General features: G+C 39.1%; 1 protein-coding gene across 3 annotated transcripts in view; it reads right to left on the bottom strand.

Moving 5' to 3' along the window:
• LOC108696686 (isochorismatase domain-containing protein 2-like) overlaps positions 1-16,117 on the bottom strand; it is a 64,397-nt gene that overhangs the window by 20,189 nt on the left and 28,091 nt on the right. The window lies entirely within an intron of this gene.

Raw genomic sequence — 16,117 nt, 5'->3', positions numbered from 1 at the left:
ACTTCTACGGCCCGTGTGAAGATAAGTAAGTGACGTTTATTATCTATAGGAAGAATGGGTGCCACAAAAGCAAAGGGTACATTTATTGCTCATCTCAATGCCTAGCTTTTCTTAGGCATCATAAAACTTTAAAGGGGATCTCTACCCAAAAACGGCACCTTTGCCTAATTCAAAAATATCATTGTAAGCAACGTTCCAATGTCATTAAGAATGTTCAGTGTTTTCTTTGTCTCTGTCTTTACACTCTCTTTGCACCTGGTTCAAATCAATAGTCAGCACCAGACAAAAGAAAATACTGCTTCAAAAATATATTTCCATTTGTGATAACTGTAGCACCTTTCTGTATTGTCATAGATGTTATTACTGCGTTGTAAAAAGTAAATTCATGCTTGTTTCTTTCAATTGCAGTTGATTTTGGCCTTGCCACAATAGGGCCCATCAGTACAAGTAATGCAGGAACCCGCTGTTGGATGGCACCTGAAGTCCATGAATGTTTTACAAGAAATGTATATTATAACTACAAGGTATAAGTAATAAAATAGTTGTCATTTAGTTCAGTTTTCATTAAAGTGATTAAACAAAATGCACTCTTAAGGCAGGAATAACAAATCCATGTCAAATGTCATTTGTAGAGCTTTTTTCTCCCAGTAGAGACTCTTGAAAATGTAAAATCATAAATGTTTATAGTTGAAGTCGGCTACTGGAAATGTTTCATAGTAATACAACGTAGCTTGGTTCTAATGTATTAGTCATTTAGCATCCCATATTGACCCTGAGACAGGATGAGGAGGGATAGTCAGTAGAAGTATCTTTATCATCAGTAACAATGATTATAATTTGTTTGCTAAATGGGTGTTGCTTTTTGTTTTTATCTTCTAGGTTGATGTGTGGTCTTTAGGAATCACAGCCATAGAAATGGCAGAATACGATCCTCGTAAGTAATCTTAAATAACATTTTGCGCGCATTTATGTTCATTTATGGAGGAGTGTTTTTAGGAAGGTCAGGGGGTATCACCTATTCTATAACAATGAAACATGTCAATTGGCCATGAATCAGAGAATCTTTTCTGTGCTTTTATTATAACGGTGTCTTCTGTAATTTGCATTAGTTACTTTTCTTTTTAGTGATACACTGGAAAGCAAGATATAACTTCTTGTTTCAGAGACAGGAGCAATCAGATAAAATATATAGGGGCCGATTCATTAAGGGTCGAATATCGAGGGTTAATTAACCCTCGATATTCGACTAGGAATTGAAATCCTTCGACTTTGAATATCGAAGTTGAAGGATTTAGCGCAAATCCTGCGATCGTACAATCGAAGGATTATTCCTTCGATCGAACGATTAAATCCTTCGAATCGAACGATTCGAAGGATTTTAATCCAACGATCGAAGGAATATCCTTCGGTCAAAAAAACTTAGGAAAGCCTATGGGGACCTTCCCCATAGGCAAACATTGACTTCGGTAGCTTTTAGCTGCCGAAGTAGGGAGTCGAATTTTTTTTAAAGAGACAGTACTTCGACTATCGAATGGTCGAATAGTCGAACGATTTTTAGTTCGAATCCTTCGATTCAAAGTCGTAGTCGAAGATCGAAGTAGCCCATTCGATGGTCGAAGTAGCCCAAAAAATACTTCGAAATTCGAAGTTTTTTTACTTAGTGAATCGGCCCCATAGACTGTGTCTTTCCTGTATACCCTTAGGCTAATGGCAAATAATGTGTTTTCTCTGCTGCTGAGAAAATGCAGATACAGCCATTTATACTGCCCTATATGTCCAATATCTGTCTGTCACTGTGCACACGCTACAATAATTCCAACCAGACTGCATTTATTTATTTGTTATGTATGAGGGCAAGGCCACTCTAGGAATTTTGGGGAGATTTGGTCGCCTAGCGACTAATCGCCTCGTCTTTGTGGCGACCAATCTCCCAAAACGCCTTCCCTCAGCCTCACTGCCGCGTGTGGTTAGCGCCGGCGTTTTTTCATTTTAGCCGGCGCAGAATTAGGGAAGGCGTTTGGGGGGAGATTGGTCGCCGCAAAGACGAGGCGATTAGTCGCCAAGCGACCAAATCTCCCCAAGATGACCAGTGTGGCCTTACCCTTAAAGAAGGAAATTATTATCTCAAAAAGTTAAAATAAATCATCGATTGGTTCCGATAATAGAAACTCATCAGAATTTTTGATGTAGTCACCCTCTACTGTAGAATGCTGCAAAATATGTTGGCCCCTTGTAAATTTGTAAGAATAACAATAATAATATTGTGTTCTCTTACACTTACAGCACACATTAAACTCCGTGGTACTGAGCTTTCCGAAAGGATTATGAATGGTCCAGCTCCAGCTCTAAAAGAGGATATATGGTGAGTCATTTTTTTTTTATACAGAAATAGGACTTAAGGTCGCCATAGATGTTACAATTACAATCTTTCCTGGAAAAGATCTTTTTGATCGATAAGCCAACCCATATCCAAGTCTTCTGCCAATATCGGTTGGCTCGTTTCCCACCATACACGCACCGAATATGGTACCAGAATTTTTTTTGTACAATATTATTGATGCGTCTATGGCCACCTTAAGCAGTGAGGTTGGGGGAATGGGGAAAGAGACACTGAAGCATAAGGACGGGGAAGGTGTTAAAGTGGGAAAGAGATAAGTTCAATGAGCTCAAATGTAAGTGTCACTACTGTATCCACTCTATCCATTGCTGTGATAATGGGCTGTGTTCAAGTTATTAGTATTCTTTAAGAGACATCACCCTTTTTATAAATTCAAGAGCTTACACTTTGTTGGCCCAAATTATTCAATGAAAAGAAACATCTCCCATTTTAATTCCCTTTAATTCACCCAACAGACTTCAGTGTCCTTTTTGAATAATTCTGGCTCTGTGTTTTATTACAACATCAGTAACACTTCTGCCTTGTTTCTTTCCCCCCAGGAGTAATAAATTCCAGAGATTTATTTCTAAATGCCTTCAGAAGGATCCGGCCAAAAGACCATTCGCAAAGGAACTCCTATTAAACAGATTCATCACATATAATCGAGATGAAGACGAGGTGCAATATAGCATAGCAGAGCATATACATAAAGGTAATGCAAATGACTCATATTCTCTACAATCAAAAAGCAATTACTGGGAAATCTTTAATGCCTATGTGGTTATTCATGGCTTTATGGCCAGTTAAGGAATCACATTATGACCATTTTTACAAAGCCCAATCATGTGCATACATATAAAACACAGATCTTCTTGTCTAACATTAAAAACATTTTCTCCTAGGAGCAAAGAAATAAGACATTCAAGTTAAAGATTCTCTTGCAACACCTCATTAAGAAGACTGTCAAGACTTAGGAAGGAAATGGAAGAACAATATATAAATACAAAAATGGATTCTACCCTTGCAAGAACTGAAATGTGGCTCCTTCATTATGTTCCCAAAAGGGAAAGGAGGGAAAGGGTTGGGAACACAATGTAGGAGCCACAGTCCATCTACTTTGGATACTTTGCCAAATGTTTATTTTTATATAATCTATTTAAATGTATATTTATTTTTATATATTAATAAAAATAATAAAAAATAAGCTGATGTTTGACGTTTGAATAATTAATATATTGTGTAAGAAAATGGGCTGTTGAAGAGTTGCATTAACTGTAAAGGAGAGGGAAATGTTTTAGAAAATATCAACTGGGAAAAAATCAATTAGGAGAATATTATTGTGGATATAAACAACTGCTAGTACTTGTTTCATAATCTTCGGGAAAATGTTGTACTTTCAACAGCTTATGATGATAGTTATCGATTTTATACACCTTCTGTAAATTATATAGTAAATTAACTTTTTGTCAATTGGCGCAAGAAAGTGCAACAATTTTTGTGCTTGGAAATAAGCCCTAATGTTTTAGAATTGATGGGGTAAGAATGATAGCTCTTTGGGTGTAACTCACTGAGCCAAAAAATTCTAACATTAATGCATACACATGTAACACTAGTAGTAAATTAAGTGTCACGATTCTCTAACTATGAGCTTTACCCCAATACTTTGCTCTGGATGAGACCTCAATTCTCAGGAGTTAAGACCTCACAACAGTGTGGAGTCAGGGTGTAGTACAACTGTAAATAGGTGCAGTGCACAATAATTGGGCACCAGTGGTTTTTGCAACTTAACCAGAGAACATATTTATTGAACAGGATAGTCCACAAAGAAGTGTACATAACCAAGCAGGAACATAGAGCAACAGTTGATAAGCATATACTCATAACACCAATGGTCAGTATTAGTCCCTGCAGGGAAGAGAAGGGGGCAGGAAGACAGAAGCCGCTTCTGGCTTCCTCCAAGGATCAAGTCTGGACCAGCAGGGCCCACGAGAGCTGGAGCCCACTGGAGTTTTTTCCTGGTGTCCTGCCGGCCCAGTCCGGCCCTGCACTCAGTACTTACACTGGGCAATTGGTACCCGGGATCTTAATCCTACTTACACTCCTCGTCTGAGCCTCAGGCTGCTCAGCTAAATAGCCTAACTATCTGTGACTCCTAGAGTGACCTCTTAAGGTGAGTAGCCTATCCTTTCTAGATCTGACCTTTCTAGGTTCCACTTCTCCCTTCCTGCCTGCTCAGGCAAGGGATTAACAAAATGGACCCTGATGAGGGCGCTGCCATGTTTGTGCTGCAGTGGTCCATTAGCATTAGAAACCCTAACTGACAGATTGAGAAGGGACAGTAAGCTTGTCAGACCTATCGGCAAAAAAACAAGCAACATGAGTTTTATTTTAATTAATATTGTGAAGTGTAGTTTTTTTATTGTCAGTATAATTTTAAAGAGTTAGTCAGACAAATAAATGTTATGAAAGTACCCAATGAATGAATGAAACACATGTTGATGGCACTGGTATACAGGCAAAATAGGTAGATGATAAATAGGTTGATAAAGTGTTGATACAACACTTTTATGTGCAAAGTGGCAGCTCCTCTTAATACAATGACTGAAACATACAGGATGGCATCATTTATCATGGAAAAATACAAATAAGATTTTATGGGGCATAATTACTTGTATATACTGGGTCTCACTTCCCACACTAGGAGGCAGCCAGCAGCAATTCAGGGGCTGAGATGCCACCACCCCCTGACCTAGCAGAGCCGAATGTGTGTGTTAAAAAACAGAAATCTGGCTCTTAAATTTACCAGAGGTGGCTTTTTGCCGCCCCTGGTATTTGGCCATTCCATGTTGCCTGAGGAAAGTTTCTCACCTTGCCTCATTGCAGGAGCGGCCCTGGAGGCAGCAAGCAAAAACAAGTAACAAAAAACATAAACTTAATTTATGTTTTCTCATAACAGACATAGTTGCTACACTTGAAGCTCTAAAGACCAAAATGCAGTACTGCGCAAAACATGTAAATTAGTCCCTGATCAAGAGATACCAATAGTCTCTCTGTACAAGAGGTTGCATGTGCAATGAGCCCTTACAAACATGGAGAAGTTGTTTCGGATGAAAAAAGGATAGTCCGTGTTGGCTCAATGAGTAGCACTGTTGCCTTGCAGCAATGGGATCCTAAATTCCAACCAGGGCAATATGTGCAAGATGTCTAAATGTTCTCCCAGTCCTCATGTCTCCGTGGGTTTCTTTCCCATACAGGTTTATTGACTCCTGATCAACTTGTCCCTATTGTGTGTGAATGTGATAGGGGCCTTAGATTGTTGGGGCAGGGACTGACGTAAAGGGTGTACATTTGTCACCCATGTTTACACCTGACACATTTCCTTGAATGCTACTGACAATAAAGTAAGTTGCTGATGGGAAAACATATGCTGCATTTCAATTTCCAAAGTAGCCCAAACTTTCCTTGCAAGTTTATTTGACTGAAACAGACACGGTACAGTCATTGGACACACTTATGTTCCTACAGTTGTGAAAAACACCAAGGGCTCTAACTTACTAATATGTCTTATAAGATCCTACCATTAGCTAGTCCTCATGAAGAGGGTTCTGATTTCCATGGCTTTCACTTAGGTCTGGTTTTACCCCAGGGTTCTATGTTCACTGTAGCCTGCCCTGTACCAGGCTTGAACATATCTACCCCCTACAGTAATGAGAGCAACGAGACCCTGCCCTGTATTTAATGAGGCAGATGGACAAGGCAGGTATTAGGTGTAAGATTTCAATGAGCCGGAGCAAATTGTGCCTCGTTCTTTAGAATACAATGTACACAGCCTAAGTACATTTTGATGAGAGCACTATTGTAATGCTGTGGACAGTGAGAGTAACTAAAACCCCATGTTATTACCATCCCTTGATTGAGGTGAATTATCTGTGACAGTGAAACATTTGCTTTTAGGTTATCCAAAAATCTGAAAAAGATTGCTTAAGTGGATTCTTGAACCAATTTACATTATCCACATTTCCAAAGCCCTGGTTGAACCTTTTTTTGTCCTATATAATATTTAATCCAGGATAAAATGAGAACAGATGTGTCTGGAAAGGACATTTGCTCTCCACCCAAGCAATTGCATTTAGACATTTACACGTTTAGCTGTAAAGTCACTGTGTACAGTTTTTCCTGTAGAATAAATTTTAGGTGGCAGTAAATTTTAAAAGGACCAACAAAATGGTTCTTAAGTGAAACAAGTGCACTAAAAAGAGTAATTTACAACAGTTGATCCTGGATCCTATGAACTGTAATCAGTAACAATGGGAGAGGCATAGCATAGTAATCCCTGAGCTACAGAAAACATAAATGATGTTTAAATGGAAATATTATGGTCCAAAAAGCAGGATTCTTAATTTGTCGTAAACTTTAAGGCAAAACATCAAGTAAATTTCTGTGCCATATTGGTAGCTGACAATGTAGACTCCCAAGCCTCCAATATAAGGATTGGATACCAACTTCTACTCCAAGTTCATCTTCTCCATCTTGATCCTCAGTCATATCATTTGCAAGTTGCAAGACTTAGGGTGAGACAAGGGTTCAATGAGTAGGTTATTTTGACTCTCTGAGCAACAAAGGGAACTTCTAGAAATACATGCTACAGAATTTGGAACAAATTGGTGGAATGGTTTTCGGGTTTAAGTGAGAAACTGTAGGATTTATAGACTTTGTACAATCCGGTCTGGATGGAGGTCTTATTACAGGTGCCTTTAGAGTAGAGACTATGAATTTTTGCCATAACAGACAAAAGTCTGTTGACCGCCAAACGTATTAAAAAATCGGGCATGACAATGGAAAAGCTAAACCCTCCATAGGACTTGATAACAATATTTAAGTTATTACCAGAACTTCGACTATACCATTACAAGATGTTCACACTAAGTTACCAAGGGACATAACTTTCTACATCGTTATTGTGTCAGCTAGACTAATCAGATGTAAGGGCACAATTAATAGTCAGTGCTATGTCTACTTCTTGGGTGGTTAAAGGGGAGGAGGGTTCCTTTGAGGTGGTAGTAGAGCTGCAACATGGTCCTGAACAGACACTTCATCTCTCTCTTTAAACAACGTTAATAATACTCTGTCCCTTAGTATAATCCCAAAATAAGAAAAGATATAACCACACTGACTCAACGCGACCTGGCAGCACTTAGCATTTATCTGGGTGCAGGAAACGGTAAGCGTCCCAGGCCACACAAAATAGAGGAAGGAAAAAGGGTGAAGTTCTGCACGCCAGATTATTGGTAAAAATCTGAAATCTTTATTAATCCATATTAAGAACACGCTGCATGTTTAGCTTGACACGTTTCGCCCTCAATCATAAGCACAAAAAAACAATGGTAAGAACATCAGTTTAAATCGTTAGACCTCACAGTGACCTCCAATGGCAGAATTAGGTATTACATTACAAACTGTATCTACCTGCTCTAAAAGGAAATGTGATTGGATACAAAATCACTGTACAACCATATTATCAATAAAACAATGAAACATGATTAGTTACAAACACATTAAAAATTCTTGGGAATCAAATGCAAAAAAGTAATTCATATGAAATGTATTTATACATGGGTTGGTGGGAACGGATCCATGTCATTGGAGATGAAAATCCCAGTAGCGACTGTCGTTACATTGATGACCTCATATTTATATGTTGTGGATCACAGGCTAAACTGGATGTGTTTTTGGAATACACTAATAATTGTGCTTATGATTAAGGGCAGCTGTGCCCGAAACACGTCAAGCTAACCATGCAGCGTGTTCTTAATATGGATTAATAAAGATTTCAGATTTTAACCAATAATCTGGCGTGTGCGGAATTTCACCCCTTTTCCAATCTCAAGCTAATTTTGGTAATTTCTATGGTGCATGCTGTTTATGCATAGCAGGAATGAGGGAAAGGAAGGCAGCCTGTTCTAATTGAAATTGATTGGAGATCAGACCATTGTGTCTGCCCTTTCTCCAGAATCCTGGAAAGAGAAATTACACTACATACAAAAAGTATGATCGAATTTTCCTAGTTAAAGGGATACTGTCATGGGAAAGAATGTTTTTTTCCCCCAAACGCATCAGTTAATAGTGCTGCTCCAGCAGAAATCTGCGCTGAAATCCGTTTCTCAAAAGAGCAAACATATGTTTTTATATTTAATTTTGAAATCTGACATGGGTTTAGACATATTGGCAGTTTCCCAGCCAGGGCCGGATTTACATAGCGGGCACCCCTAGGCCCACTGTCGTTTGTCGCCCCTAGGCCCACTGTCGTTTGTCGCCCCTATCCACTCCCCTTTTTTCTAGCAAATTTTCATAATCTGGACCAATGTGGGTGTGGTTAGACAGCATGCCGCCCCCCTAAAATCCTACCACCCTAGGCCCAGGCCTAGGTTGCCTTTCCACAAATCCGGGCCTGTACACAAGCCAATATTAAGTGTGTGCAGGGCTCCTTGCCCATTAAAAACAGTTTCGACCAGTCTGCTATTAGCTAGAAAGCGAACACTAAAATTGGATTGGTTGCAATAAACTGGTACAATTTAGAATTCTTAAATGAGGTCCTGTATGATACATTGTTCACATTCAGCTCCCACAAAATAAAACAATATGATATATACTAACACAATATAAATGAAGCAAACTTCCCCATGAAACTTAATTTTTAAAAGCGGACCCTTGTATTTGTCTAATGTGAATATTAAGGGGTTTATGTGCATTTATATTTATATCCTGAGTCTTTCATGTCAGGATTGCTTATGCAGCTTGCAGGTTTTTAGCTTTGACCAGTGGTGTTACTATAAGGTGCAAAGCCCCCCACCCTCAAACCAGGCCCAGACTGGCAATCTGTGGGTTCTGGCAAATGCCAGAGGGGCTGCTGCACGTTCCAATAGACAGTCACTATTTTTTAGGCTGGTGGGGACTGTTTGGGCCTCTGTGTACTTGAAATGCCAGGGCCTATTCTGATTCTCAGTCCAGGCCTGCCACAAACAATATACGGAGGTGCAAGCATCCACTGCAAAACCTTCCCTGCCCACTCGAGCCCAGGTAGGAAAGGGACAGGCTAAGGGGGGATTTTTTAGAGGAAGCAGATCCCACAGCCTGTGCTCCACTGCCCCCCCCCCATGACCTTGGGATCTGCTTCCTACAGTTATGCCACTGCCTTTGACATGATCTCTTTGCCTGATTGGGCATATGGTCCTATAGCATTTCTCAAAGCAGCACACAACCTCTTAAGTGAGACCGTGATTCTACGTTACCGCAATTCTGCAGAACAATCTGGGGTGCAGTCCCTTACCTACCTCACCCTAATATATTTGTCTATCCCATCTCCCTCTTTTTGCCCTTCATAAAAGTTCTGGAAATAGACTGAGCACAAGTCATGCAAAATGTAATGTGTTTCCCTTTTTAGTCAATTTGCAGATTTCCCGGGGGGAGATATAACCTAAAATCTCTCCTCATTCAATCATCTCCCATTCATTCTTCACTGGTCTGGGGCCCAATTCACTTATATCTTTCATGACTGCATTAGCGGTCAGTGAATTTTGCCATGTGACTGCCTTTTCAGAACAAAATTGTAGGCTTGTTTTGCCAGCTAATGCTTAGGATTCCTCTGCTGTTTAGCTAATGGTGGGTTATATTGCTGAGAACACTTTGCTGCCCGCTAGATACAGAACCTTATTTAGAATTATGCTTTTATACATAGGGCTGTGTAAGGGAGTGGTATCGTGGGTGCCAATTGGAATATTACTGGGGAATATTTTTAAAAACGAAAAGTGATGAAATAGCTAATATTATAAGAATTCAAGCTTTTAGAACAGCCCATTTTGAAATGGAATATTTTGGAAGTTTACATAGGTCCATTTGAACCCAGTGCTCTGATGTATATATAATGCACTGCTGTATATAGCATAGCCCTCTCCCATGGAGAATGGGTGTTCCCACCATAAAAAGCATAAGCCTCTCCCATCAAGAAAAGGCGTTCCTTCCATAAAAAGGATAGGACTCTACATAGAAGATAGGTGTTCCCACCATATAAATAGGGTTGCCACCTGTCTGGATTTCATCTGGACAGCCCAGTTTTTGGAAGGGCTGCCTGGGTGAAAATTAGAAAATCGGGACAGGACATTGAAGTGAATGACATGGCGATCAGTCAATCGCTAATCGCCACATCATCAGTCCTGCCCCTGACGTCACCGGCCCCAATGGCCTTCCCCCTGCCCATTTTTGCTAGAAGAAAAGGTGGCAACCCTACATATAAAGCATAAGCCTCTCCCATGCAGAATAGGCATCCCTACCATATAAAGCATAGGCCTCTCCCATGGAAAACAGGAGTTCCCACCATATAAAGCATAGGCCTCTCCCATGCAGAATAGGCATTCCCACCTTATAAATCATGGGTCTCTCCAATGGAAAATAGGCATTCCCACCATATAAAGGAAAGACCTCTGCCATGGAAAATGGGTGTTCCCACCATATGTAGAATAGACCTCTCCCATGGATAATAGGTGTCCCCACAATATAAATGAAAGACCTCTTCCATGGATAATAGGTGCACCCAACATATAAAGGAGAGGCCTTTCCAATGGATAATTGGTGTTCCTGCCATATAATGGATAGACCAATCCCATGAAGAATAGGTGTTTCCACCATAAAGAGAAAAAAACCTCCCACTAAATAAAGGCCTTCTTCCAGATTAAAAATGCATCTAAATGCGTGAGGGCTCATTGCCTAAATAATTATACTCTTTAACACCTTTAAACTGGTTTCCGTTTTGAAAAGCAGTTATTAAGATATTTCTATGACTCTGACTCTTTTAATGGGAATGAGAAGAGAAAAATCACCGGCACAACAGGATATTTCAAGCAGGGAAACTCTTGCTCCTTTATTTGTGGATGCAACGTTTCGGGGCGTAACCCCTTTGCCAAGCATGTTACACCCCAAAACTTTGCATCCGCAAATAAAGGAGCAAGGGTTTCCCTGCTAGAAATATCCTGTTGTGCCGGTGATTTTTCTCTTCTCTCACTGTTGTGGAGGTTGCCAATACCTCCTTCATGGAGCACCAGGTGTCACGAGATTCCAACGGCCAGGGTGTGCGAGGTGACTCCTCTCTTCTTTTAATGGGAATATCACAATGAAAAAGTTTCAAACATGGGTACTCAACCTGACAGCCAAATCTTAGATAGTCCCATTTTAGGCAACTCTGTAAATAAAATCAACTTTTTTAAAAAGACAATGGTATACAATATTTGTGATGTGTGTGCTTAAGTCAGAGACGTCAAACAGGCAGCCCATCAGATGCTCTACAACTACAAATGTATCTCCGTAATGTCAAAGGCTTTTAGTTCAGGGTACCTGTAGTCTTCTAGAAAATTCTTATTAGACTTTTATTCTTGTTAATAAAATTATTGCATTTAAAGTCTAGAACCTGCATTCCCCTTTGTGTCATAATGGGCATCGGACTGTCTGTCTGTCTGACTAGGAAGATCTCTAGTAGATAATAAACAAAGACCTACCCTGGACAAGGCCGAAGAAAGGGTCACAATTCCTGCAATAGAGGTCGATCTGCTTAATTAAATTAGATCTGATGGTCGAACACCAATAATCCAGCTAGCCCCTAGGGTCCCGGACGTGGAAGTGAATCACAGCTCATTGTCCAGTTAGATGAAATCATCAGATCGAGAGAGCAGCAACTATTGGCAGAATGTGGACAAAGGATGGAATGACAGTGCTGGGGTCAATACAATCAGGTTTATGTGCATGCAAAGCTTTAGGGTAGGGAAGAGAGGGCACATCTCATGGGACCCAACATCAATGGGGCACTTTTAAGGCCTTTTAGATGGGCGTCCTTCCTGCATTCCCCTGTGGTGGATCTTTCATGCATTCCACCACAAGGGGCATGAGGTTGTTTTCATTTTCTATATTATACATACTCCAACATATACTTTCTATGAGTGCTTTAATAATGGCCTGCATCGTAATGAAATTTTTACTTATGTGCTGCATATGCACTAAATATATTTAATGCACTTTATTTATATATGAAGAAAAAAACTCATATCCAAAAAACCTTATCAAAAATTGTGACTGTAATGTTTATTTTAATATTATTTTTCTTATTTTTTTTGGTTTCTATTATTCATAATTTTACTTATTTTTCATTTCTCTATAATTTTCACATATATATCTTCTTTTCATTATTGTTCAGTTTTTGTTTGAGGTGTATCTGTTGTATTCTGTATTTTTTGTAATATTGTTTTGTGCATGTATGTATTCATTTTCTTTTTAACCACTAGGTGGAACGTCACAATTTGTAACATAAGTGGTAACACATGTGTGCTTTGTTGTGATTGGGTACAGCCCCTTTATAAGATGTGTACAGGGGTGTGCCATTTAGCCTATGAGTAAGTGCCCTATCAGGCACGAAACGCGTTAGGTTTCATGTCCTAATAAATTTTCTACTTTTTTACAAATATATTTAGTTCTTGATTATTGGAGATCCTCACATTTTTCCTTTTGGATTCGGCGTCTTAGATTTTGCACCTTGGGACTGAGGTGAACTGTGAGTGAATCTCCTGGTTTATTTACTTAATTACGATATTTTTGGTTTATCAGAGTGGTACCATTTATACTATACTTTTTTTGTGGCAGCACTCAAATTTTTCTCACATCTCCTAGGACCCAACATCAATGGGGCACTTTTAAGGCCTTTTACATGGGCGTCCTTCCTGCATTCCCCTGTGGTGGATCTTTCATGCGTTCCACCACAAGGGGCATGAGGTTGTACTCACTTTGTTACAGGAAAGCTCCAAACATAGGTGGCAGGGCCAGAACTAGGGGTAGTTAGAAGAGGCACATGCTTAGGGCACAGCAATGGGGGGGGGGGGGTGCTGGGCAGGTACCTTTTGAATGTTCTTCTGCATACCCCTAGTCTGGGTTCGTTTGCTCCCTCTGCTCCTTTCTCCTGTTCTCATTGTGGCCTCCCACGTGATATTACTGCACATTCGCGCACATTGGGGGAGCAAGGTGGCCACCGGGTTGCCTAGGGCTTGGCCTGTGAAACACAATATTTTCAGGTACAAATGGATGTGCAATTGTCCGTTCTCCAGCTATTGTTGAACAGCAACTTTTGAGGGTGGGATGCTGAGAGATGCAGTTTAATAATGAGCTGGCTAGACTATAACATATTTAATGAGTAGACTGTATTATAATATACACAGTCAGGATACACAATAGCATACATAATGGACAGGCTGGGAAGGTGGACTATATGTACAATGGCCAGACTAGTTAAATACAGATATCGGATCTGTTATTCAGAGTGCTCGGGACCTGGGGTTTTCGGGACAGGGTATCTTTCTGTAATTTGGATCTCAAATAATTTATATCTCAAATAATTTACATGGTAATTTAACCCAACAGGATTGTTTTGCCTACAATAAGGATTCATTATATCTTAGTTTGGATCAAGTACAAAGTACTGTTTTATTATTACAGAGAAACATTTTTAGAATGTTTAACTATTTGATGAAAATGGAGTCTATGGGAGATGCATATCCTATAATTCGGAGCTTTCTGGATAACAGAACGGACAATGTCCAGGTTACATTATAATGTATGTAGTTGGCAGGCTACAGTATAATATAAATGGGCAAGAATATTAACTCTATTATGGATGTGGAGCCGCATGGGGACTGATTCTCTGCATCCTCTATACATAGCCATAGTTGTATAATGTTATTGTTGTTACACAAGTCAATGATAACAATGACTCCATTCCATAAATGATGAGTAATTCCAGCCTAGTTTTGCAGTATTTTACATTTGATCAAGTATGATATAGATATATGCATACATTTATTATTCTCTCATTGTATCTAAAGACGATACTTAATTTACGCAGATTATAATTTCTTCTTTCATCTTTCCCCTTAAATAATTTTTAAATTCCTTAGCCCTTCTGAGCCCACATTCATTGCACGTAGTTGTTTCCCTTATTAAGTTTTACTGAAAGGCAACTTACGCTCCTTTCATAGCAGAACCATCCATTTTCCTTTTATTATCTCTGAAATCATAATTTTTCTGTTAACGTATTTAACTTTACATGTTGGAGCTGCTAAGATTCCCTATTAAACTGTCATTTAACTTTCTCTCACTGTTACATAAGAATTATCATTATTCACTCTGCTTTCCTATCGTTACATCTCTTACTGTTATTATTCCTCAGCTACTTAACACATTCCTTGCTCATTCTTGATGATAGGAATGCACTGAATCCATGATTGGGATCCAAATTCGCACACGATTCTGCCTTTTTCAGCAGGATTAGGCTGAATCGAATACGAATCCAAAAAATAATGACTGTTCATCACACAAACAAGGAATTAAAATTAACCATGAGCTGGCACACTGTTCTTATCCCCCTTTCCCTCTTAATTTACATATGCAAATGAGAGCTTTGATTTGAATCTTTCACAAAGTATTCAGCCAAATCTTTCACAAAGGGTTCGACAGAATCCTAAAATAGTGTATTCGATGCATCCCTACTTGATGATCACATATGCCTGGCATTTACTTTTTACTCCTAACTTTCATTTGCTTTCACCCTTACACATATGCATAAGAGTGAGGCAACATACACATATTAGTAGCACACACATGGAATATAAGCACACTATTGCCCATATAACAGAGTTTGATTGCAAAAAACAACAAATATTTGCAAGATTTAAAGGAAACGTAAACCCTCAGAATTCTTTCCTTTGACGATCTTTTTTACAGTTCCTCCACTGGATCATCAAAGCAAGATACAATTAAAGATCAGCATCGCAGGCTATGGAAAATAACAAATAACAGAACCTAGTGCAATATTGTTAATATCACCAATCTTTACAGAAAAAGGAATACCCTGGAGTTGATATTGATGTGCTATTTTGAAATCAGGAATCTTGTAAGTTGAAGACTGATTGAAGAAAACACCATTGCACCTTATTTTACCTTTTGAAGCAACCAATAAAAACACTTTGTTTGACTTAATTATAATTTTATTTTGGAGATAGCACCTTGTAGAAATCACTATAGCACTTTAAACGACACACAAAAAATCTGTGCATAGACTTTCTATGGTTCAAGACACACACAGATTAGTGTTGTAACACTTTGGTAATTGCACTGAATATTAACAATATTGCACTAGGTTCTGTTATTTGCTTTTTTTTCAATAGCCTGTGGCACTGATCTTAACAATATTGCTCATGTTGCTTATAGAGTGCAATGTCAGAACCTCTGAATGGATTTTATCTGTAAATAGGAAAATAGCAGATTACAGAAATTAAAGGGGCGTTGCGGCTCCTCTCATTTTTCACTGCACTATACAGCGTCCAACATAGACAGATGAAAGGGCTCATTTACAGTGGACAGAGGACAACTTGTGTTTTTTGCTGCAGTGAGTTTTGCCTAAAACCACTTTCATTAAAGGGGTTGTTCACCTTTAAATTAAACTTTTAGGGGCCCATTTACTCTATTTACTTTATTTCGAGTGAAGGAATAGAAAAAAAAAATACTTCGAATTTCGAATGGTGGAATATGGCTAATTCGACCATCGACTTCGACCTTCGAATCGAACTAAAAATCGTTAGACTATTCGACCATTCGATAGCCGCAGTTCTGTCTCTTTAAAAAATACTTCGACCCCCTACTTCGGCAAATAAA

Source organism: Xenopus laevis, chromosome 7L (assembly GCF_017654675.1).
Source record: "Xenopus laevis strain J_2021 chromosome 7L, Xenopus_laevis_v10.1, whole genome shotgun sequence".
NCBI lineage: Eukaryota > Metazoa > Chordata > Amphibia > Anura > Pipidae > Xenopus > Xenopus laevis.
The sequence above is the reverse complement of the archived record's forward strand: the minus strand, read 5'-3'. Positions and strand labels throughout refer to the sequence as shown.